General features: G+C 33.7%; 1 long non-coding RNA gene across 11 annotated transcripts; it reads right to left on the reverse strand.

Annotated features, from left to right (window-relative positions):
* Positions 1-14,023: 14,023 nt before the first annotated feature.
* On the reverse strand, positions 14,024-26,881 carry LOC131859860 (uncharacterized). Of its 11 annotated transcripts, XR_009359403.1 has the most exons (8): positions 26,409-26,881; positions 26,242-26,304; positions 25,727-25,991; positions 23,770-23,831; positions 23,419-23,651; positions 22,691-22,754; positions 14,339-14,596; positions 14,024-14,230 (listed from the first exon to the last, which is right to left on the reverse strand). It is a non-coding gene; the product is annotated as an uncharacterized LOC131859860 (long non-coding RNA). The 11 variants fall into 11 exon arrangements; XR_009359406.1 differs by lacking the exon at positions 23,770-23,831; XR_009359407.1 differs by lacking the exons at positions 14,024-14,230; positions 14,339-14,596 and adding an exon at positions 20,798-22,041.
* Between the last annotated feature and the right edge of the window lie 547 nt (positions 26,882-27,428).

Genomic DNA, 27,428 nt, shown 5'->3' on the forward strand with positions numbered 1-27,428 from the left:
TATTATTTTGATTAATTTAGTGACTATTTCCATTTACAAGCACAAATAACAATGTGTTTTACTACAAGGATATTGTTCTCCCCAAGTAGATCCCTAGTAAATGAAGTTTGTAATTTTATGTGAATGGTAAAAGACAAAAATCAATCTCCTTGATCCAAGAGGATATGAGTCACTAAAAAAAGCCACAAATATCAAGTTTTCCTTGACAAACCTTATAATAATTTGTTTCACCCATAACAAATCATTATCATGCAATTTTTACAAATAAGTTAAAATAAAAATAAAAATTTAGGTTATTTTTTTGCTATTTTAAAGAAACATGCTTTCTAGATCAGATATAATTTACCCTAACAATGATTTTATTTAAAAAGACTTTTAAAAAATTCCTATTTTGTCTTATTTGATACCTAAACTTAAGCTAAATTTTAGTGACCTCTTTATTATATGCTTGTATTTCTCTAGGATAACCCAAGGAAGGTGAGTCATGATTTATTGTGAGCAGTATTGTCAAGCTTGTGGCACCCATTTAGGAATATTGGTCAAGTGAGAAGCGTCGGAGACTAGATGATGCATGTGTAACAAACTCAAAAAATAAGAGAGTGAATGATGGAGATGGACAACAAACATGAAAGATTAGACACTAGCTGACATTTTAATTTAGGTGTAATCTTAATTAGCACAAACAACCTATTTAGGATTATGCTTTTCATTTATTTTTGCAACCTAACTTAGTGTTTTAGATCACATATCTCTAAGTATATAAAAATAGCAATCACTATTGCATGCATTACCTTTTTTAATTCATTATAAATTCATTATAAAGAAACTTTCTCTATGAATAATTTAATAAAAAAGGATTAAAAATTATGCATTTATTTATTTTTTATTTATTTATTTAGTGAACTTGTTTGATCTTACATATCCAGTCCTTCTTCTTAAGGTTTTGCATTACTTTTGGGATTTTAGATCTACATTTTTCTAAGATAACATCTTATTTCTTAGTTCTAGAATTTTATTTCATATCATTTTGCATTTATCTATTTGTCCTTCTCTTAGGGTTTGGTGTGCATATTCACATCTTTTATCTAATACCCACCATTGTATTAGTCTAAATTTTTATATTTTGTATACATTTTAGATTTTGTTTAGAATCAAAATTCAAATATAAACTTGGTTAAACATTTTTTAATGTCATTCCTAAAACTCTTGTTAAAATCATGAATAATTATTATGTAATCTAGTGAGCTCTACTTATTTGAACACTTAGATAGAGATCTATTGTTACATTATAGATTCTCATAGATAATACATATATATATCTAGGCTTAAATATATATACTGACCTAGAAAAATTGCTAGGACTTATGCTTAGATTATGGTAACTAAAAGATAAATTAACAAGAGCAAGATAGTCCTCTAAATATTTAGCTTCATAACACAAATGAAGTGATCTTAATGTTGACTAAAATAATAATTAAATAGAAAGATATAAATAATAGATCTTCACTGAACTAGACCCTTTTTATAAGAAAAATCCTAAGATTTGTTACTAAGCTCACCTAATACTAGATACTAATAAATATACCTACATATCTTTAATAGGGGTGCCTGCGAGAAGTTGTGTCCACTTTTTGGCCAAAAAGTAGAAGTTTTTTTCCCTTTTTTTTTATTTTGTCATGTTTGACCTAAAGATTTGAGGCACTTAAAGAATGAATCTTGAAACAATTCAGTAATAGAAAATGTAGTGCTTGAAGTCTACTTTCCAAATATGTAATTTATTTTAATACCCAAATCCTAAAAATGAAGTTTGAATAGTCATTACTAAAACCTATATTTTAAAAGTCACTTTTCAGGACCATACCATGCCCGTGTACAGTTTCAGTTAAGCACATTTGTCTACGCTATACCAATCTCTGCTCAATACACCACAACAAAAGATGAATCCTTTTGTTTGCACATAAACCACTCTCTGATAATGAAAACATAACTCCAACACATAAATTACTTATCTATATCACCTATTTATACAATTCATCGACCTTGATAACAGGGTTGGCCAAACCCTCAAATCACAATTACAAAATTACATCACACGATACAAAGATTGACTACTAGACCAATATAATGATATACATGATATAACATGGACCTAAATCAAATGCTCAAACATACAACACCACCAAAAATCATGCCAAGATCAACCGCAACACGCTACACCACCAAGAATACTACATAACACGAAGAATATCACCAGTTTGATAAAATCACCAAAAACTTGCACAACAATCAATTCAAATCATAAAAAAATAGAAAACATTTAGGAAAAACCTACAAGTACGTTAGAATCATCTACAAAAGTTGCACCAACACCACTTATCAAATCTTCGTCGATTATTATCTGAACCTCAAGAACACTCAAATAGCAACAATTGTCATGAAAAAAGATAACTTGCGGAGCACCAAATCACAAACCATTTGAAATGAAGATACAACAGACCATCCTAAAATATATCCCAAAATCTTAGCTCAAGACCTGATCACACTAGAATATACCAGAGGAAATATCAAACTCTGCAAAACACTGATGAGAAAAAACCAAACTGCAAACCGGATCATATGATATGATCAATTAAGCTTCATGGATCATTGAAACCAATATAGAAAGATATAATTGTGAGATTTTGCCAAGATCAAGAGTTCAATGAAATGTACAAAATAGAGAGACAAAATATAGGACAAGAATAAATTGCATTCTCATCAATAGATAAATGATCAATAATTGTTCATACAATGAAATGAGCCTGCATATATAGGCAAGGCAATATGGATATGTGAGCACACAAACATGACATGTGGCTCAACAAGAAACAAGGGTAGGTAGGAAATAGGTGTGGTAAGTAGGAGAAACAATAAAATATTCCACATGAGGTGGATCACCCACCGAAGGTGGAATTATCACTCCACAATAAGTGGATATGATATAGTAGTAACAAGAACAACACCATAAAAGGTGGAAATTCTCCTACACACACTATCCCAATGTGGCAAAAACACCCAAGTGTCTCATATCCAAACTACTGTGAAATGGATGTACCTAAGTAAACTTAAGTAAGGTGTAATAATATCCAACGTGAATAATTATTTACACCAACAGTAATGATACTAGAAATACTTCACACACCAAACCATTAACGGAAAAGGTGTGTGAGAGAGTTAGAGGGGGGAGAGAGGTTGTTAATGAGATGGGGAGGGAGAGACCTGGAGATGGGGAGAGAGAGGGTGGGAGGGATAGGTGATCAAGAGAATGGAGATAGAGGGGAGAGAAATAATAACAGAGAGAGAAGAAGAGAGAGGGAGGGAGCCAAGGATAGAGATGGGTGTAAGGAGGGAAGGCGAGGCAAAGAGGGTGAGCTAGAGAGAGAGAGAGAGAGAGAGAGAGAGAGAGAGAGAGAGAGAGAGAGAGATCTAAGGTTTGTGGCAAATAAAGAGAGTGAGAGAATGCTTCTAGAAGCATATTGGTTACTAAAATTTAACTTAGTTTGAAAATGTATATGATTTTGTAAAACCTAGAAGCTACATTATAATTTCTATAGAGTTGAAACCACTCCCAAGAATCATGCCAATATATACATGAAATATAACTTAAAGTATACTTAAACGTCATATTTCATTTATATATTCTTGTTGGGATATTGAGTTTGACTTGAGTCTTAAACATTTAATTGGAGTGCGAAAGAGAGAATTTTCTAATGCAAAATACTTGGTGAGCACCAAATGATTTTTGAATTGGGAAATACCAACCCTTTTGGTTGTATTTACCTTGTGCATCTAACACAAAGAGTTAGATGACCATTTCATGCCAAATATTTTTTTGGGAAAGAAAAAAAAAATCACATATTTTTTGTCGTGCTCTTGATTAGGTTTGCAAGTGTTTCAATAAAAAATAAAAAACGCCATGATCACATTAATCTCTCTTAGCTATCTAACCATATTTTTTTTCACAGTGTGATTATGTTAAGGATTTCATCTTCAATTTATTTTTTTATTGTGTCATTTTTTTAATCAAAAAGCAACTTGTGTTATTTTAGATATAGTATTTTACTCATTTATCAAATTTTGAAATAAATTAAATTTTTAGAAACTATAACTAATTCTAAAAGTTGAATTTTTTCTTTATTTTTACTAGATTTCTAAAAAAATAGGGTGGAGCATGCTCAAATTTTTGTTTTTTAAGACGTGCCCACTTCAAATATCAGTAAAAAATTATATATTCATTAAAAAATAGCCAAAAAATAGGGCATAAACTACATGGTGTTAGCTAATTTCGCATCCAAGTGAGTTTTTAAATTATAAAAAGAGTTAGCATTTTAGGGCAGCCCTAACAAAAACTATATTATGCTTTTTTGATAAAAATTGGATCACTTTGTGTGGCCCCACCTTTTGAAACACATAAACTCCACTTTTTCAAAAATTGATAGTAGTTTAAAAAGTAGATTTAGAGAACTATAACTCTTGTTTTCATTGCAAGATTCAAATTTTGAGTGTAACTATCTTTAGTTTCTTGTCAAAGTTCAGACTTTCTTAATTTCAAAAAAAAAAGGAGGCATCTTAAAATCCCCTTTTGGTCCCCCATATTGGTGCACTTACCCATTACCTTAGTTCCTTATACGTTGGTGCATAATGTCAAATATAATATGAAATCAAAATGTTGTTTATACCACTATAATATACTTATCATGAATCTTATCTATCCATCTATCCATCATCCCTATCTACTTCCATCTATCTTCTCTCATGTCTTTTTTTCCTTCGTTCTTCAATCCTCCCATTCATTTTTAGAGCACATTTATGTTCTTTAAACCCACTTATCCTCCTAATGGGGCATTCCAAACTCCCTCCACATTATCATTTCTCACCCTTATAGTGACTAGGGCATCATGCCACTAATACTCATTCTTTTACACCTACTATATTTTATTCTTCTTTGATACAATAGCATATTTTATATAGTCCTGATGCATATCATAGAGAAGCAAAATGTAGACACCTAAATTTTTACATGTCTGACAACAATTCACTCCATCTAGTCCTAGTCAATTAAATAAATTATTATTATGATTATTTATTGAATTAATTAACTCATTCATTACCTTTACCCCCCTTAAATAAATCTATATTTATTTAATTAACATCTGGCCTTATCTCATCAAATCTTGGACAACTAAATCAATTAACTAATACCATGTTAATTAATGATTTAGGCTAATTAATCAATAATCATGTGCATATGTGATAAGAATTCCCTTTTCAATAATCTTAATTTCACATTCTCCACCTCCTTAGGAATGTGCAACAAGATTTTTTTTAAATCTTGTCTCCCAAGATTTTAAATATCAAACCAAATCTTATCGATCCACTATTTCCTATGTCCATTCCCCATCATTGATCTTGTAACCACCCTTTCTAATTAATCCCCTTTTGACATTTGTCCAATCCATTGCTTTAGAGTTCTCATCAAATATAAGCCCTCCATTCCTTAAATCTATCTCTTACACCTCATAGGACACTTGTCACATGACCACAAGTTCAATCCATGTCTTCATCTTTCTCAAATCCTAACCATCCACAAACCAGCACATCTTGGTCCTTGATTGCCCTCTTCAAAATTTTATTAATGGAGCTCTCTCACCCCATTTGACCACCACTTCATCATACCCTAGTTTTATCTCATTTTCGATTTAATCTACCCTCATCATGCCTTTGTGCTCTCTATTTTTTTAGTCAATCATCCTTTTCCTATCACCATGTTGTTGGTTTACTAAGCAACCATACTCCACCCATCATCACACATCAAAAGAGAACATCAAGAGAGTATTGGGTGTAAGTCTCTTTCTATCTCAATCAAAGAAGGAAGAGAAAACGTAAAAGTTTCTTCATTTATTTGAATCTTTACGTTATTACCTTTGTTCATTTTTTTGCCTTCAAAATTTTGATTAGATTTACACAATAGGATTCAGTTGTTAGCTCATTGACCTTGACATTGGTTTGATACATACTCATGACAATTATGACTAACATAATTGAAATTTATTTTATTCCTTAAATAAAATATTTGTTGAATATTGATGAACAAAAGATTAAATTATTTAGTTAAATTGGAATTTTTGAATTTTTAGTAATTTAAACTTTTTCTTGACTAATATATTAATTTAATTAAATATATATAGTATAGTTATAAATAATAGTAAAATAAAAGAACCAAATAAATTAAATTAAGAAAAAATAAATCATATAATTTATTTGATAGTACAAAACTCAAGTACAAATAAATAAGTTTTGTTGTCATAATATTTGCATATGTTTATTACATTCATAATCAAATCAAGGATTAATGCAATATCTCAATAAGAAAGTTAATGACAATCATTATTAAACCAATAATGAATGTCAAGAATCATATTGTGCTGATAAAGAAGGTTATATCATTGATAATTAAACTGATAACAGAAATTTAAGACTTGTGTAATGGGCATCATCTTCAAAGATCAGCTTCTTTGAACAAAAATGCAATCTTTGACCAATAATTGTATTTCGTCTCTATTAAATAAATGATACACCTAGCAAGAAAGCCTTTATGCAAGATGAAACAAACTTGTTTTAGACACACAAACTTACATATTTATTATCAATGTCAACACACCTTTCATATGTATATGTAGACTCATATGTGCGTATTAAATAATTGATAAACCTAGTGGCGAAGCTTCTATGCAAGATTAAACAAAACTAACTTGTTTTGATTATGTATATCAACTTACATATTTATTATTAATGTCAACATACCCCCTCGTGTGTGTATATGTAGACTCATATTTATGTGTATATGTTCTCTCGACTTACAATTTTTTCTTCAATTCCAATATTCTTCAACTATCAAAGTGAATGGATACAACGACCTTTAAAAAGAGATTTTGAATAATAACAAAAGAATCAAAATTATTTCATTTTATTTTTATAATAAAAAAAATCCAATGTCTCAAAGAATTATACGTTACAATAGAAACTAGATTATTGTTTCAACCCATCCACAAGGTAATAAGCTAGTTTTTTAATTATATTATTTATTTGATTTACATATAAATATTATTACAATTGTTATAGTTGATCTTGATTTCTAATATATTTCATAACCACTAGAATTGTGACTAACATAATTGAAATTAAATTTGAGTTTACTTTTTAAAATAAACATTTGTTGAATATTGATGAACGAATAATTTGATTGTTTAATTAAATAGAAATTATAATAAATTTAGCTTTTTATTAATTAGTGTATATGATTTTAAATAACCATAAAATAACAAAATAACAAAATGAAATAAGTAAAAAATAAACCTTTTAAATCATTTGAAAGTACAATTTTTTTTAAGCAAAAGTGGCAAGCCACTATAATTTTATATATTTAATAGTAGATATAATAAAAACCTGATTCCAATAGGAAAGAACGAGGAAGAAAACCTTCAGTTACAGCTCAATGAAGTACAAAAGTTCTTACAAAACACCCCTAACTAACTCACTAGATCCCATTACATTTACTATAGGTAGACCCCTTTTACAATTTCAATAGACAAAATCCCTTTCCAATTGGATAGAAAGATCCCCTTTACAATTTCAAGAGACAGACCCCTTTTACATTTTCAATATACAGATCCCTACACATATGAACTATAGCCCTTGAGCCACTATCAGGACGAAAGGAATATTATACATAATTACACCAATAATTAATGTCAAGACCCATATAATGGTCATCTCTCAAGGACCTTTGTTTCCATCGAAAATATATTCTTTGACCTATATATGCAACTAAACCCACTATTACCCATATTATGGCTCTTCCATAGTAATTAAAAGTGTTACTTAAGCATGGAAACAAAGAGTGATTTGTTAATGTATGCACTTTATGGTAAACAAGAAAAGCCCCTTCTCCTTGATACCTTTTTCACTGCATTATGGACAACTTTAATATATTTGCTGCTAGCATTTGGAGGAGGCATCTGTGTGGCGATGGCACCAAACCATACAGTTGCGGCAACCATTGTTTTGAATATGGTGATAATTGTTCCAATCTGGATAAGAATAATGATTCTTTGTTCCAAGAAATACATCTTCAGAAAAGATGAAAACTACTTTTGGACTTTCATAATACTTGTCGTTGAAATCACAGTTTTCTTTTATTGGACGACTACTACATTTTTTATAGTTCTAATAGTGGTGATAGTGCAGCTTGGATTCCTCATTGGGCGGAATAAATACTTGCATTGAAAAAAAATCTCCACAGGTGATGGGCATTACATATACACCAGACCATACATATGTAATGCCAATCATAGAGATTTTTTTTGAATGCAAGTATCTCCTCCACCTAATGAAGAATCCAAGCCGCACTATCACCACTATCAGAACTATCAAAAATGTAATATCGTTCAATAAAAGAAAAGTGTGATTTCAATGACAACAAATATTACGAGAATCTAAAGGTTATTTTTTTATTTTTTTGATAAAAGTGGATGAGACCACTAAAATTATATTGATTACATACATTTTTACATGTGTCTGGTTCAAAGAGCACTGAAGGGAAAGAACCAGTAAGAAAACCCTTCAGTATTGCTCAAGAAAACATAAGCCTATCTACCCATTACAAAAAGCCCATAGGCATACCAAAACCCCCCAGATACATTGCAATGCATTGCCATCCACATTAGATATAAAGGAAGTTGTAAGAATTAGTCTAACAGGGAGCATCTGAAGATGGAGTCAAGAATGTCCATCAAAGATCAGAGCCATCACCCCAAAATCCAGCCTGTCTAAACACCACAAGAAACCAAAGCTCTGAAGAAAAAAAAACTCAGAGCCATGAGAGAACCAAGAATAAGAGATCCCGCCATCACAAATATGGTGAGAAAACATAGACATATCCAAATAAGAAGCAGGGAAGGATAATGAGGACCCTCAGGGAGGAGGATGAGACCGAACCAAAGAATAATCCAAAGTAGTAACCTAAAGGAATAATATCAAAATAAGAAATCCTCTGCAATACCACATTAACTACTCTTTCCAATTCCTCAGAAAAAGCCACCATCCGCCAAATTTGGCAAGAATTCTCCATAGAAAACAAAACATGATGTTAGAGTGAAAAGAAAGACAAAGATCGAATGATAGCCATAAGTGCCCACCAACAATCAATATAACTGAGAACAGGATCACCATGTCATAATTATCACATCATGAAAGAAACCTACTAATATGAGGATGATCACACAATGATAAAGCCAGCGAATAGCATAATGTCCCCAATCATTAAAACAACTACTTGAATCACCGATAGATCATGATACCAAATGAAGCGAAGAGGAAAAAACAAGTGCTTAAGGTACCCCTCCTACCTCCGAACTTTGTGTGAAGAAACTACCAAATATGACTACAACAAGAATGCTGCCATAAGGCAGGACAACATCCCCCCTATAGCCATATAGGGAAGTAACCATCACATAAAGCAAGGAGAGATGAGAAGGTACAAATACATTAGGCATCTCATACCAGTAGAAGAAACCCAACCAATTTCCTACCCCATGAATGAAATCTAACAAAAGGTATCAATAGCACAAAATTGTCATGAAGGCCAACATCTTTACTACATATACTAACGAAGCATAGATAGTGAAGTAGGATTTCAAGAAGGAGGACCGCCTATAAAGAAAGCATCTTCATGCAAGATGCAAGAATGTCTGAGGGGGAGACCTCCAGGAAATCGACACCCTCCACAACAACCTTATTAGCTAAAAAATCCGCAATGACATTGATCTCCCTAAAACAATGCGAAATAGAAAAAGTGGAAAAGCATTTTAACTGCTGAAGAATGTGATATAAGAAATATTGAAGATGCCAAGATAGACATTTCTTGGCTACAACCGCTTGAAACACGACCATGGAATCGCCTTCAATAACAATGTCTTTAATGTTTAATGAAAGAGAGATATCAAGCCCAAAGGATAAAGCCTGAAACTCAGTCGTGTTGTTGGTACCATGTCCAATTTGTTTACCCACAGCTTTGATGACTTTTGAAGAATGATAAAAAATAACTACTCCAATACCAAACTTTCCTGGATTTCCCTTTGAGGCTCCATCAAACTGAAGTTTGAATGAAGGGAATGGAGGGGGAGTCCATCTGGCCAATTTTCGTTTAACCAAAGAAGATAGACCTCCTGATACCGCCCCATGGGAAGGCATCAGACGAAGTGCGGACCATTTCCAAGTAACCTGATTATCCCAATGAGAGAAAGAACTAAGATGATCTAAGTTTTTATGAATGAACGAAAGAACCACCTCACTAATGGAGGTTTGAATTTTACCAATTACTTCAGAGAAAGTGGCATTTTTATGATTAAAAATTCTAGAATTTCTTTCAAGCCAAATTATCACCATATTCAAAACAATGGTTGCTACAACTGTAAGGTTTGGTGCCACCGCCACAAAGATTCCTCCTCCAAATGCTAGCAACAAAGATATTAAAGAGCTACATAATGTTAATGCATCACAAATAATTGTAAACTGCACAAAAACAACATAATATTCTTTGTGTTCCTTTGGGAGAGTGAACGCTGCATGAAAAGCTGACACTACAATCAACACTGCATTTACCGAAATAATTTGGGCTTTCCACATTGAGTTTTCAAGTCATCAATGAGTCCTTACTTGTGTCATGTGTCTCTTTTGGAGTCCTCCGCGCAACATTTATTTCTAGCAACCATATAATCTACCAAAAAAAAGCCACATCTTTTAAATCAAAAAGAATTTATTTCCATTCAAGAAATCCATATAAATGAGGAAGACTGTAAAATTGGCTTTAAATGTAAATCATTTTATGTTTAAATTAAAGTAAATGCTTAGAAATTGATATTTTATAATCTCAATATAAGATGTTAACAATATTTGAATCTCTTAATTAAATTAAATTTAAATCTGAAACATTCATATGGAATCATTGGCGGTTTAATTTAGTGTCTAGTTCATTGCATGAGATTGGTGAAGTAGGTTAAGGTTTAAGAAGGGCAATTTATTAATGTGAATCTTTATGTTTCAAATAATTATTAGTCTATGTATAGGCGGAGACTTACGTTTTCCCCTCAACAAAATGCAATTTAACTGATCTCGAAAACCCACGCCAATAGCAAATGAATGTCTATCTTATGATTTGTACTGACTTTTCATATCGAATTTTCACTAATATTTTCCTTTTTCTCACTGGTCAGTCTTAATTTCGCTGGGGTTTTTGGACAATTTCTATTAAAAAAAATCAGTCTTAATGTTTTCTGTTAATGACATCGGTATTAGTTTGCTTTCAAACTCACGTTACAAAATATAGCCAGTTTTCAAGAGAACGAAATTACTGGAATGTTGTTACAACAGTCAAAAACATGCACTTTGATGTGGCTTTCTACAGAGCAGTTCTTATGCCCTGTCTGTGTGTCTGCATCTGAATACATGCATTAAAATTGAGGGTTTTGAATCTAATCTCCATCTTTTATGCTTTTGAAGATGACCATTCCCAGTTGAAAGAAAAAAACAAATTTTAACATGGAGGACAAAGGAGCAAAGAGAAAGGACGCTGTTCTGTTTGAGGAAAATGATGGTTATATACTAGTTTTCATTGTTTTTCTACAACCCTGCTCCACTTGTTTCCAAACTCGCCAGAGGCTCAGATCTTTAACAACACTGACACTTCTCTTATGCTTGTGAAATTTTGATGTCTTTAAATTCTAATTTGTTGTAAGATCTAGTTTTAAAATACAGTTGGCTAACGCTACAGGAAATCTTGTGTCCTATCACATGAAGTTCATCCTTAGTAACCTAAACAAATTTCAATATTTCAATATAACCACCACATACTTGTTCTCCTTGACATGTGTGTGAGAAAAGTGGTACATTGAATGGCTAAAGCTGTAGTAAATTCTACAACAAAACCAAATAAGTAATACTGCGTCAAAGTGACCCTAACAAATATCAGTATCAATATTATTACTATGAACTTTTAAGCATTGTAACATAAATTTGAAAATCAATTAAAAGGGATCTAGAAGTTACTCTGAACATTGGAACCGGTGACAATACAGTGAAATCCAGATATATTATGCAGATTAGAACCTAGGTCGTGTAATCTTAGAATAAAATACAAACATACTAAAGTTCACAGGATTTCAGTCAATGAAATATATGTAAAAAGTCTTTGGAATAAAACAATACAGAAATTTTTTCATCAATCTTTCGGATTAAATTTTCTGATTCATCATAAAATGGATTTTGATTCACAAATTATAAACTTTTAACATAATTTCTTTCAAAATTTGTAACATATATAAATATGTTATTTTGTCACTTACATATAATATCTTTACTTGTTCTATCTGAAAATTTTGCTCGCTCTATCACTGTGTCTAGTATATTTTTTTCCATTTTTTATTTCAACTATTTCTATCCGTAGTCCTAATTAGTTGCTGTTCAATATTAAAATCTAAATTACCTTGGACGACTGAAGGGTAATATTTTGGGTAATGTTATAATTTTTTGTCATTAGAAACAGAAAGGTGTCTAGGGGATGGGGTTGTACCGTTGTAGGGATTTTGATCGGTGTTTGATTTTGCATTCATGGTGTTTGGGGTTTTGTGGTAATGGGGGGTTTCAATCTTCTTCCAAATTGCAATTTTCTGGCGCTTTGGGTCTATGAGCAACAGTCAGAATCGTTTTATGTGGGTGGGGCTCATGCTCTAAATATTTTGTGTTCAAGAAACTAAGCTTTAAGTGGATGGCATGCTATAGCGTACTCCTCATATTAGACGGTTTGGCTAGTGTCAGTGCATTGGAGCCTTCGATAGCTCTGAGGCCTTGCTCTTTTTTGGGACCTGAGCAAAGATTATCCCACTTTGGTGGCTTTCTAGTCATTCCACTCTTTCCATGGCGGTCTCTAGCCTAGACTATGGAGAAACTATTCTAATTACTAATGTTTATTCTCCAACTGACCTCTGGTAGAAAACTCTGCTTTGGGCTCATATTAGGTATGTTTTGCCCTTTGCTCCTTATCTTCCTTGGGTTTTGCCTGGCGATTTTAATTTGACGCTAAGTTTGGAAGAGAAAAGGGGAGGCATGGCTCAGTTGGATCACTTTTCTGTTTTTTGCGGGAGAATATGGACCTTCTCAATTTAGTTCACGTCAAACCGTTTAATGGGGTTTATACTTGAACTTAATAGACATTGTGGCAATGAAGCTATTCCTGAGGGTTTGTATAGATTTCTGGTCTTCATATTTTGGGTGGGAGATAATTTGGTCATTAGTTCTAAGATCCTTGATTGGAGAGTTTTAGATCACTGGCCTAAATTAAATTTTCTGCCACTTCTTTTTCAGCTTTTTTACAGGGAAGGAATAAATCCCAGAAATGCTATGACTGACATTTAAAAAAACAAACAGAAATAAAAGCTTCAGCTTGACTATTCTGGAGCTTATGTGGGGACAGAGCTCTTGCGCACTATTTTGATTTATAACTTCAAAAATAATTGCTTGGATTTTACTATCTCATTTGTCATGGAAAAAAGGGCTCAAAAGGAAAGCAAGGGAATGCTTCAAAAACAAAGAAAGGTGCATTAAATTAACATAGTAGCAGGAACTATGCAAAATAAATGAATCACTTACTCCTTTGAAAAGGCGCTCGTCTGTGTCCATGATGTCTAGTGCTATGTCCAATGGCGTCTTGCCTCGGTTGTCAGCTTCATCGATCAGCCTCTTTGATATCACCAAGAACATCAAAGTTTTTATGCGTGTCCCGATTTTGTCAAAAATTTGTACTGCTTTTTCAATCACCAGTTGAAAACCATTTCTTCCCTCGTTGCTCCAATTACTATGCCAGCAATCACCAATCAGCGCTTCATATAGCGGTCAAAGAAGGCAACATCGATTTAGTGGCTCACTAAATCGATGTTGCCTTCTTTGACCGCTATATGAAGCGCTAATTGGTGATTGTTGTCCACTGTATAACAGGAAGACGTGTCTTTCTCTAAAATAATTTTTGCAATATGTGATATTCCTTTAAGACAGGAAGCATAATCTAGGGGTGTTCTGCGTAAATAGTCAGCTTGTTTAAGAAGGTCCGGCTTAGCAGCGATGAGCTTCTTGAGCACTTCTGCACAATTAGAAAGATACACATTATAAAGGAGATACAAAGATACCCATTATAGAGGAGATAGCGTTTCTAGGATTCTATAAAAATTAAATGATGCTTTAAGGATACCTTTGCGCCGCTCAGTGCACAAGCGTTTGGCCATCTGTCCTCCAGTAGTGCTGTGGAAGTGTTAAAGGCAAAAGTTCTGCAACGATTTTCTCATGACCTTCCTCAACAGCTTTGAACATCGCAGTTTCACCGACAACATTGGCGATATTTGGCAGATCAGTTTCAGCGGCATCACTGATGATATTTTCTGGGTCAGCTTCACAGGCATCAGTGATTTCACCACATCATTGATGATATTTTGCGGATCGGTATCACCAGCTTCATTGACAATACTATGCGGATCAGTATCACCGGTATCGCATCAACAAAACTAAAAAGTGTTATTTTAAACCCTAGGTATGTTAACTAGATTTATCTAATTGATTAAGCCCTAGGTTGTATTCAGATTTCCAGTATTTTAGTAAATCAACATAGATTAAATTGTGCTCTAGATTGTAATCAGATTTGCAGTATTTTAGGAAACCAACATAGATTAAATTGTGCCCTAGATTGTAATCAGATTTGCAGCATTTAGTAAGCCAACATAAATCAGAAATAGCACAGAAGACAAACAAGCATACCCTGGGAAAACCTTCAAAGAGGAAAAACCCAGCATGAAAGACCCACGGGTCAGATTATATATTCTCCTCTAAAATATAAGTACAATACTTAGCTCGAATCTGATCTTCATATATCAGATCTGTCCTTGTATGCTTCAATGACTTGCATCAAAATCTACCATGTCCCTTTGGACAATTTAGCACCAAGCTGAATAAGTTCGCACTCTTCCTTAAGTTCGCACAGCAGAGCTAAATCACCTTTTGATATGATTTAACTTGATTGAAATGACTTGCAAATTGTCATTTACTTATATGCATCTTTATTCCTTTTAAGTCGGCCTCCTTGTAAGTCGGCCTCCTTATTATTTTGGCGCTAATGTTTATTTTGGAGTGTATTTAGCGTGGCATGGAGAATAAGGATGGGGTCACGTTATTTTAGGGTAGGACCAGGTCCTAAAAGGGGTTCGGATGTTGCCTTAAGGCAATCCGAACCCCTATACCTCTAGTTACAATCAACACCCCCTCTTAACTAGGGAGGAGGAGAATACATAATTTGAACCTTTTAAGTTCCATCTAGCACACAAGCATAGAATGGATCTAGCACACAAGCATAGAATTACATCTTCCACCTAGCACACAAGCATAGGATGGTTCTAGCACACAAGCATAGAAAGTGTAATACATCTGTGGGTCTTTACGTTATTACAATTATCCATCTAGCACACAAGCATAGATTGGATGAAATTCATTCTTGCACACAAGCAAAGAATGATTCAAAGTTCTACCAATAGTCACTGAGATTGAAGCTCCCTCTCAATCAAGGTTTCGTTTTCCATGACACCAAGTCTATCTCTGAAGTACTCGAACTTCACTCTGGATAAGGGTTTGGTGAGGATGTCAGCAATCTGTTCATCTATGCTAATGTACTTTAGATGAATGGCGCCTCTCTGCACCATATCCCGAATGTAATGATAGTGTGTTTCCACATGTTTGGACCGATCATGTAATACAGGATTTACTGACATCTTTATACAACTTTGATTATCACAATGAATGGTGGTAGGATCATTGACTTGACCAAATAATCCAACAAGGAGCTTACGAAGCCACAATGCTTCTCTGGATGCAACAGATGCGGCAATGTACTCAGCTTCTGCAATGCTTAATTTTACCGAAGATTGCTTTCTGCATGCCCAAGAGATCACTGCGGAGCCCAAGTTGAAGCAGATGCCTAAAGTGTTTTTCCTGTCCTTGACGCTTCATGCCCAATCTAAATCTGAGTAGCCTTTCAGGAGGATTGGGGTATTAAAAGAATACTTCAGCCCATAACCAATCGTGCCATGTAGGTATCTTAGAATGTGCTTGGCGGCAACCAAGTGAACATGCTTAGGTGAGCTCATGAACTGACTGAGAGCATTCACAGCATAACAGATATCTGGCCTAGTATTGACTAGGTACATCAGGGAGCCAATCAACTGCCTGTACTCAGAAGGATCTACAAAATCCGAGTTAACTGCAGAAACACTTAACTTCTTTAAGTTAGATTCCATAGGAGTACGCATAGGTTTACAATCTATCATTCTAAATCTTTTCAAAATGTCAATAGTGTATTTTCCCTGACTTAGAAGGATTTCATTAACTCTTTGCCATACTTCTAACCCTAGGAAGTAGTGCATTAGACCTAAATCCTTCATTTCAAATTCTGAGGCTAATTCCTTTTTACATCTTATGATTAATTTATTTTCACCCGTGAGAAATAAGTCATCTACATACAAAACTAAAATAAGCATCTCATCATTATAAATTTTCAAGTAAATGTTAGCATCAACATAATTCTTGGAAAACCCTAAACTTAGTAAGTACTTATCAATTCTTTCATACCAAGCGCGAGGAGCCTGTTTGAGCCCATATAAAGTTTTCTTCAACCTGCAAACATGAGAATCTCTTTTATGGATTACATAACCTTCTGGTTGCTCAATATAGACTTCCTCCTCAATGACACCATTAAGGAAGGTTGTCTTAACGTCCATTTGATGCAGCTCCCAACCTTTGGCTGCAGCAATAGCTATTATAGACCTAATAGAGGTATATCTAGCAACAGGGGCAAAGGTTTCTTCATAATCTATTCCTTCCTTTTGAGAAAAACCACGAGCTACAAACCTATCTTTATATTTTTCAATACTACCATCAACATTATGTTTAATTTTAAACAACCATTTAGAGGAAATGACAGACTTACCTTTGGGTCTGGGTACGATGTCCCAGACATCATTCTTGATGATAGACCCATACTCTTCATCCATGGCTAATTTCCAAGCACGATGGGACATAGCTTCTCCGATATTGTGGGGTTCAGACTCAATTATATTGCACATCACAAAAATGTAGTTGGCATGATTTTGGACACTCTTGCTATTTCTGAAGGTTCCTCTGGGAGCAGCAAACCCTTCAGCATCTTGAATTGTATTTCTAACCCAAAGTGGTATCTTCTTGCAGACCACAATATCCTGAGGTATATGGGTAGATTGCATGGGTTCTGATGAGTCATTTTGAACTTCCTGATCTGGAAGATCAGTAGACTCCTCCTGTAACTCAGGGTTAGCATCAACAATTGAATCTTGTTTTTCCATCACCATATCATCATTGTTGATTAATGAACCTTTAGATCTTTTGAAAGCAATATCTTCTTCAAAAGTTACATCTCTACTTACCTCAACATACCTTTGACCTGAAATGTAGATCCTGAAGGCTTTGGAAGATTCAATGTATCCTACTAGGATGTCTTTCTTTCCAGATGGATCCAGCTTGGTTCGTTTTTCTTTAGGCACATGAACATACACAAGGCTTCCAAATATCCTTAGGTGACTGATGTTTGGTTTGATTCCTGAAAAGGCTTCTTCAGGTGTCACATTCTTTAGGACTTGATGAGGACATCTATTCTGAATATAAACTACGGTTTTGGATGCTTCTGCCCATAGGAAAGGTTGCAAGTCTTGATCATGTATCATGGCTCTTGCAGCTTCAACAATGGTCCTGTTCTTTCTTTCAGCAACTCCATTTTGCTGAGGGTTGTAGGGAACATAGAACTCCCTCTTAATTCCTGCTTTAACACAAAAGTCATAGAAACTACCTGAGGTGTATTCACCTCCATTGTCAGACCTCAAACATTTAATTCGATTTCCTGTAGCATTTTCAACTAAGGCTTAGAATTCTTTAAATCTGTTTAGGACTTCTTCAGACTCTTTAGTTCTAAGAAAATAGATCCATGTTTTCCTAGAGAAATCATCTATGAAGATAACATAATATAGGAAACTGCTAGGAGATGCTACTGACATAGGACCACATAAATCTAAATGAATAAGCTCTAACCTTTCTTTAGCCCTACTATCGCTTTTATGAAAGGGATTCTTTACATTCTTACCCATTGCACACCCTTTACAAGCATCATCATGAGATAAACTAAGATTAGGCATACCTTTGACCATTTTACCGAGGGTGGGAAGAGCTTGAAAGTGAAGATGACCCAATCTTCTATGCCATAGCTCGCATGATTCAGAAGTCTCATGAATGAGAGCTTGAATTGGATTAGCTGCAAGCTTATATAAACTATCACATCTATTTCCAATAATACGAGCAGATTTGAAGTTAGATTTCTTAGACCAAGCGAGTACTTTCCCTTCAGAAAATGCTATTTGCAAACCCTTATCTTCTAAAGCAGAAATGGAAATAAGATTTCTTTTAATACCAGGTACAAATAGAATATCACAAAGTTGTAAGGAAATACCAGAATCTAGTTTTAAAGAAATAGTGCCAGAACCTTTTACTAAGTATCGAGCATCATCGCCGATTACTACATGAAGATTGGTGTCTTTTTCAATCAGATCTGAGAGATGCTCACGAAATCTTGAGATGTGTCTGGAGGCACCACTGTCAAGTATCCACGTATTGCTGTCAGTAGGAACATTGCTGGAAAGAGAAAAGATAAGAAGGTAGTCTTCACTTTGTTTGGAAACTTCATTTAAGTTAGCTTCCCTTTCCTTTGGGTCATTTTGACAATCTCTGGCATAGTGACCATACTTATCACATCTGAAGCAACGAATGTGAGAGGAATCTCTTGACTTTTTCCTTGGATCATAGGAGGAGAATCTAAAATCTTTGCTTCTCTTTTCTTTCTTCCAATGACCACCTTTCCTAGATTTAGATAAGAGAACATGATTATCTTTGAGAGAGTTCTTGAATTTTCCTCTTACCTCAATTCGAGATTCCTCTTCGATGCAGTCAGATTGAAGACGCTCAAAGTTGGGACGATCGGCTCTTCCACCAATGCTACGAATGAATGGTTCCCATTCATTTGGTAGACCATTTAATGCAATCACAACAAGGTCTTTATCTGAGATTTGGCAATCAAGAGTGCTTAGCTTGTCCTTTAGTTCATTGATCTTCATGAAGTAGGCTATGATTGAGTCTTCTTCTTTCATTTTCATGTGAAGAAGTTGTTGTCTTAGGGCAAGAGCCCTGCTAAGATTGTTGACTTCATAGATCCCTTCCAAGTGTTTGATCATTTCTCTGGCAGATGTAAACTTTGATATGACAGTGACAAGATGGTTCTTGACGGACTCAATTATGATCCTTCTAGCCTTGAGGGAATCTTTCTTGAACAATTTCAGCTCTTCAGCATCTTCTGGAGGAGACAGCCTTTCTTCTTCTACAAATTTCAGTAGGTCATTTTCTTCAAGGATCAACAAAATACGAACTTTCCAAGCAGCAAAATCAATGGCTCCCTCAAACCTATCTTCAGCCTTCAAACCTGACATCTTTAATCTAAACACAAACAACAGCTATATGCAACAATCGATCTGCTAAAATCAGAAGTTAGTGATACCTAGAGCTCTGATACCATGTTATTTTAAACCCTAGGTATGTTAACCAGATTTATCTAATTGATTATGCCCTAGGTTGTATTCAGATTTGCAATATTTTAGTAAATCAACATAGATTAAATTGTGCTCTAGATTGTAATCAGATTTGCAGTATTTTAGGAAACCAACATAGATTAAATTGTGCCCTAGATTGTAATCAGATTTGCAGTATTTAGTAAGCCAACATAAATCAGAAATAGCACAGAAGAAAAACAAGCATACCCTGGGAAAACCTCCAAGGAGGAAAAACCAAGCATGAAAGACCCACAGGTCAGATTATATATTCTCCTCTAAAATATAAGTACAATAATTAGCTCGAATCTGATCTTCATATATCAGATCTGTCCTTGTATGCTTCAATGACTTGCATCAAAATCTACCATGTCCCTTTGGACAATTTCACACCAAGCTGAATAAGTTCGCACTCTTCCTTAAGTTCGCACAGCAGAGCTAAATCACCTTTTGATATGATTTAACTTGATTGAAATGACTTGCAAATTGTCATTTACTTATATGCATCTTTATTCCTTTTAAGTCGGCCTCCTTGTAAATCGGTCTCATTATTTTGGCAATAATGTTTATTTTAGAGTGTATTTAGCGTAGCATGGAGAATAAGGATGGGGTCACGTTATTTTAGGGTAGGACCCGGTCCTAAAAGGGGTTCGGATGTTGCCTTAAGGCAATCCGAACCCCTATACCCCTAGTTACAATCAACAAAAAGAACGTAACCTTAATCAGGGAAAAAAAAAACCAGAAATCATAAGTTTTATTATTAAAATTTCAAGAAAAGAGTGAAAATGTTTTTTTTCCGGTTACTTACTCTTAGTGTCAAACCTGCCTCACGCCTGAAAACATGCATAATTCACCGTCCAACAGTTTTGCAATTGCCAGAATTGCTGAAAAGCAATTTAGTGATTACTGAAATGACTGAAAACATTCCTTACACCTGTAAACCAAAAATAATTAAACTTTCTTTATTCGGCTATTTATGTTCTTTGTTTTATTCGGCGGAACTACAAAAAAATCCGTCCAGCCGTACATGCTCTACCCTTAAGTATAGCTAACTGAATGCATAATTTTCTGAATGCATTGATTCCATCCGCCTCCTTTAGACATATTATGAAAATCTGAAAAATTGGGCCGACGACCATAGGCAAAAATAAATCAGGGCTACAAACAAGAGGAACAGGAATGGTATCAATCATTTAGGCAATATATTACCTCTAATACTGGTTGCCTTTCAGTAACAAAACCTTAGGCTAGCAGTATTTCCTTGGTAATTATATAGGTTTCGACTGCAATGGGGTATGACTTGAGGCCCATAAAAGAGTCATAAAGCAAGCAATATAAAAAATTCAAAGTCAGGTACATATTTTAGTTGATACACATCTTAGATGATAACAATCATCTCCACAGCAGATACCTCTTGGTGGTACTTCCATTGCAACCAAATAAGCTTCTTAATGCCTCTGTGAAGCTTTCTGCACTATTTACTCCATTAGAATTCTGAACAAATAAAAGCAGCCCTAGAGTATAATCTCCAGTATTTTTAACCATATTTTCAAGCTGAAGCATACAAATTGAAAATAATAAGATAAAAATCAAAAGAGATTGTTCACTCGAAAGTTCGTCTGCAAACCACCCCTCTCCTACTCTGGATCACATGTTTAAAACAAATGGGTAAATAGACTGAGCCGTGGACACACTGATTGGTAGCGCTTCATACACACAATGGATGTTACCCTATATTGCTACAAAGGACACACTTCCGTCTGTCCAACAGCGAATAGCAATTGCAACATTCGTAAGTGAAAATTTTAATTCTCAGGTTAATGGATTGAAGTTGGTATATCATATTAACATAGGTCAATTTCGAGATCAAACATGTCTACTTTTATACATTGCGATCCAATACAATTTGATGACGAGGTACCTAAATAAAAATATCAATCATAGGGGAAAAAAAATATACAACTGTGAAGAAAGGGTTTACCCTTATTTAAGGCTAAAAATTGATTGGTGTTATATGAATTTTTATTTCCTGTTGCTAAATCCAGTTCACTTAGAGCAATAACTCTGAATCACAATATTAGTTCACATCATGTGTGGCCCATTTTAAGGCTGAAAACATTCTGAAGAATCGATGCACTTACATCAAGATATTTATAACTAACTGACAGAAGTAGTGAACTCAACTGTGATTTATGAAGTTCTTTTGTGCTAGCAGTAACCAAAGAGTTGAGCTCTGTAAAAAAAGTAGTAAAAATATGATTAAACGCAATTTTAGAAGATCAGTATTTTCTAGATTCTTCAATTTGAACATCAAGAGAAAACCAATTATTGAAATATGTAATGACTTTTTCTCAAAAAAGGGTCAATTTTGAATTAATGAATGTATGGCATAATACAAGACACCTGAACCTATACTCCATAGTCTAGAATTGGAAGAGGCGGAGAAGAGTTTCAAGATATTATAATAAACCTAGTCAAAATTCTGCTAATCATCGTCAGAGGACAGTGCCTAAAATTTATCAAATTAAATGGCAACTGTATACCTTGAGAAAAAATGTTTACATAAAAAATATCAGAACTACCATCACTGTTTTAAACTACCTTAATAGATAAAGAAATAAAAACTATATCTTAATATCATCAGTGTTAATGAAGTTCCAGCAACAACTAATAATTCTGAACAATGAATGGCTTAATTTACTTATATAACCAATGGAATTTAATGTAAAGAGGGGACAAAATTACGATGCAAATGTGCCAAGATTCAAGATAATAGGCCTTTATTATTAGCTAGTTTATTCTAGTTAGGTTTTGTATTTGACTACTATGACTGGCCTTTCAACTTCATAGTTTGACAGCCCAGGTCTTGTTCAGAGGGTTACCATATTGAGTTGTTTTGCTTGTTTAAAATGTTCGTAGTTAATCCCATTGTACTGTACCACCAGCCTTGCAATAAGTCAAAACAAAAATGAATTAGCACTTTATAGTGAAAGTTGCGGGTTAAAATGTAACGATTTAGCAGTACTCAAAGTCTAAGCAGGTTTGAACAATATGATCAGTCAGAGAAGCATAAAGAGAAAAAAAATATTGAATCATTAGACAATCAAATCAATCAAATTTTAAAAGAATACCTGATAGGATACATGTACTCATCTAGTGTTTAAATGTGAGTGTTCTTTCCACTACTTCACAATTTATTTTCCTATTTCTAAGGTATTTGCATCCTAGATGTGAAACATAATCATCCAAGTATTTCAAACTTTTAATCTAGAGAGAAGACAGTGAAAACCTAGGTTGAATTTGCATAACACCAAGTTAGATAAAAAGCAATAAACCATCCTAGATGTGAAACATAATCATCCATGTATTTCAAACTTTTAACCTAGAGAGAAGACAGTGAAAACCTAGGTTGAATTTGCATAACACCAAGTTAGATAAAAAGCAATAAACCATCCCCATAATGCCAAAAAAAACTTGAATGCTATGTACACACTAATAAAGTTAGATATTTTTTCTGCAAACATGTAAGTGAGTAGTTAAGACGAAGAGTTGCATTTATAGCAACTTTGCATATATAAGATAAGAGCTTACTAGGATAGCTTAAACATACTTTGTAAAAGTATTCTGAAGCATTTGACCATTCACTAATCATCATCTCTTCCTTGTACCAGATGACACAGTTTTAGGGGCCGAGACATGAAGAAAAGGAAAGGCCTTACAATATCTTTTGATATCAATTCTACACTCAAAGGACCATCATCAAACTGAGCTACATATGCATACCCTTCTGTCTGAAACCTTTCTACTGTGCATGCAACAACATAAATGTCCTCTCCAAACTCCCTAAGAATGTTGAAAATTAAGTGTTTTGTTAATAATTATCATCAGTGTAAAATAAAAACTCTATTAAAATATAAATAACTTGTTAGGACCAAAAAAAAAAAGGATTTTGTGCCTTCACCGAGAACAGTGTGATGAAATAGTACAATAGTTCCAGTAACTGTTGTCAATGTATCTTTAATCCTGAGTCACTCCAATCAATAGAAGATAAGAATGTGATTTATCATCAGCTAGAATAGTAAAAATGGGCTTCAAAAGCTGCATTTCCCAAACATGAAATTAATGCAATTACTAATGCCATTTATTTTCAGACAAGGATTTGATAATGTTGCTGACATATGGTTTAAGAAAATGTATCTCAATATCTATTACATTCTTATATTTATATCATAAAATTGTATGTTTAACATTTCTATTCTCCTAATTCAGGTGCATTAGTAAGCTGCAATATTGATGTTATTGGATGTTTGTTGTTGAGGTTTTGATTTGACAACTCTGTTGACCGCAATGTGTTCAAATGCAAATTCACATTAGTACACCTTTTGATTATTTGGTTGTCATTGATACCATGACCTCCTATTGATGTGACCATGCAGGTCATCCCACTAGGAGTGAAGAACATGGACTTACCTAATTTCCTTGTACCAGAATAAGAGACTGAGCCCCTAGAAAAGAGGCATCCTTTTGATTTTTTTTTGATCTTGAGATAGTTTCTTGAGAATCATTTTAAGTCTCCTTGATGGTGATTCTTCAGCAGCTAAATCATGTTTTAGATTAGATTTAATAGAGGACTTTTTTTTAGATCATTTAATAAAAATATTTCAGTTAATGTAGTTGTGGATCCACTCTGAGTACTCAATTATATTATTTCCTTTGATATCTGAAGTCCCACCTCCATGGGGAGCTATGGGTTTATTCAATGTATCCATATTCACAACAAACTGAGATACTTCTTGGTGCAGATTAATAAAATCTTCTAGAGAAGCCTTGGTATCTTTAGGTTTTCCTGAGAAACAGAGTTCAGCAAGTTCTCCGCATTGTATTCAGAAAGGTTTCAGCAATCTCTTCAAAAACATTTTTCAGGAAATAGACATGAAGTGCACAAATTATCACTACAATCTACAGATATATTTTCCACATGAGATAAAGTCAACAAAAAGGAAACAGTGTCTTAGTATTTAAATATGGAATTCTCTTAGAAGGTATCCAATTTATTTAATAATTAACACTCTGTGTTACCCAGAAAACTGTGGTTACACAAACCTGGCCATCTAGAAATGTAAATAAAGAAATCCACGTCTTCTACAATTTTCAGGGAGATCCTCACACTTTAAAAATAAAGTTCCTATGGAACCATATCAATTTTTTAATTTAATATCCTAGGGTGATTTATCAATTTTTTGATTTAATATCCTAGGGTGATTAACATTTGTTATTTTATTTTCTTTTAATCTGACTACAGAGATATTACTGCTGTGAATAATAAAACTATTATTAACCTATAGGTTTTGTTTATTGTGAACATGTCTGTCCACATTTTGTGTCAAACCTGTCTCACGCCTGAAAACATGCATAATTCACCGTCCAACAGTTTTGCAATTGCCAGAATTGCTGAAAAACAATTTAGTGATTACTGAAAGGACTGAAAACATTCCTTACACCTGTAAAACAAAAAAAATTAAACTCTCTTTATTCGGCGGAACTACAAAGAAATCCGTCCACCCATATATGCTCTACCCTTAAGTATAGATAATTGAATGCATAATTTTCTGAATGCATTGATTCCATCCGCCTCCTTTAGACAAATTATGAAAATCTGAAAAATTGGGCCTACGACCATAGGCAAAATTAAATCAGGGGTATGAAAAAGAGGAACAAGAATGGTATCAATCATTTAGGCAATATATTACCTCTAATACTGGTTGCCTTTCAGTAACAAAACCTTAGGCTAGCAGTATTTCCTTGTTAATTATATAGGTTTCTACTGCAATGGGGTATGACTTAAGGCCCATAAAAGAGTCATAAAGCAAGCAATATAAAAAATTCAAAGACTGGTACATATTTTAGTTGATACACACCTTAGATGCTAACAATCATCTCCATAGCAGATACCTCCTGTAGTGCTTCCATTGCAACCAAATAAACTTCCTAATGCCTCCGTGAAGCTTTCTCACTACATTAGAATTCTGGACAAATAAAAGCAGCCCTAGGGTCTAATCTCCAGTATTTTTAACCATATTTTTAAGTTGAAACATACAAATTGAAAATAATAAAATAAAAATTAAAAGAGATTGTTCACTTGAAAGTTCGTCTGCAAACGACCCCTCTCCTACTCTGGATCACCTGTTTAAAACAAATGGGTAAATAGACTTAGCCATGGATACACTGATTGGTAGCGCTTTATACACGCAATGGATGTTACCCTATATTGCTACAAAGGACACACTTCCGTCTGTCCAACAGGAAATTTTTTAATTAAATCGACAAAACTAAAAAGACGTAACCTTAATCAGGGAAAAAAAACTAGAAATCATAAGTTCTATTATTAAAATTTCAAGAAAAGAGTGCAGATGTTTTTTTTCCTGTAACTTACTCTTTAGGTTTCAGTTTGTTCTTTTTGTGAGAATGTTCTACATCCGCCCGTCTATTACAATGTCTGCACAGAAGAACGAGAATTCAGAGCCCTAAAACTCTGCAAGACATGCACGCAATAAAAGGAGAAAAGAAATATGAAAATTTTCAGGGAATGACATTTGTTACCCTCGAGCAGGAACCATGCAATCGATGAATACAGTTAAACTTGCAACAAAAGGTTTTCTGAATGCAACTTGCAACAAAGGGCAAAATTATCCACATATTACGCTTAAAATTATCCACTTTTTGTTAGTTCCACGCCGTTTGAGTTGCTGTTTTGTACGATTTTTGTTAGTTCGAATAGTATAAAACAGCAACTCAAACGGCGACATATAAATTTGAGATTTCTGTGTACTCACAAATCTCCTAACAAGAAAACGATCATTCCATTCCTTTAATATACGTTACATCTTTTGGAGAAGCCTATTATTCCATTCCTTTTATAATACTCAATGAAGGTTACATCATTTCTGCATGTCTGCTCACACCATACGCGTGATTGTTTTTAATGTATTTTGGTAACTCTATAACCACCATCACTCCCTTCATGTTCTGCAAGTTACACAAAACGTGACAGAAGTATTCGAAAATGCAGGCTGGTCTTCCCGGGCTTTCCTTTACGGAATTGTGAGGCTTCTTGGGCTTTTGTTTTTTATTAATTTTGATATCCGTTACATCTATTCTTTACTGTATGTAGGCTATATTTATATGTAGGCTATATTTATATGCCTTTTAAACTATATTTATATGGTAATAGTACTCACTTATTATAGGATGAAATTTGGTTCAAATTTTAGCATAGAGACTAGCAAAATTAAATTTTAACAAATTTATGTAAATTACGTTAAGATATCAATTTAAATATAATTGTTAAAATAAATTATTATTAAAAAAAATTACTTAATTTTCTTTACATGATAATTATATAATATTATTATTCGGTTTTTTAAATCTTATTCATAATGGATTCTTTTTATTTTACTATTATCATTTTATCTATTGTTACTCAAAGTTCTAACATATCATGTGCTTGAACCCAAAACACACCACCATCATAGTCACTAATAATTGAAAAGTAATAGAGAATAATTTAGAAAGAGAAGTAGGTGGTGGGTTTACCTATTACTCTTTCAATACCTATATGAT

Source organism: Cryptomeria japonica, chromosome 11, assembly GCF_030272615.1.
Source record: "Cryptomeria japonica chromosome 11, Sugi_1.0, whole genome shotgun sequence".
Classification (NCBI taxonomy): Eukaryota; Viridiplantae; Streptophyta; class Pinopsida; order Cupressales; family Cupressaceae; genus Cryptomeria; species Cryptomeria japonica.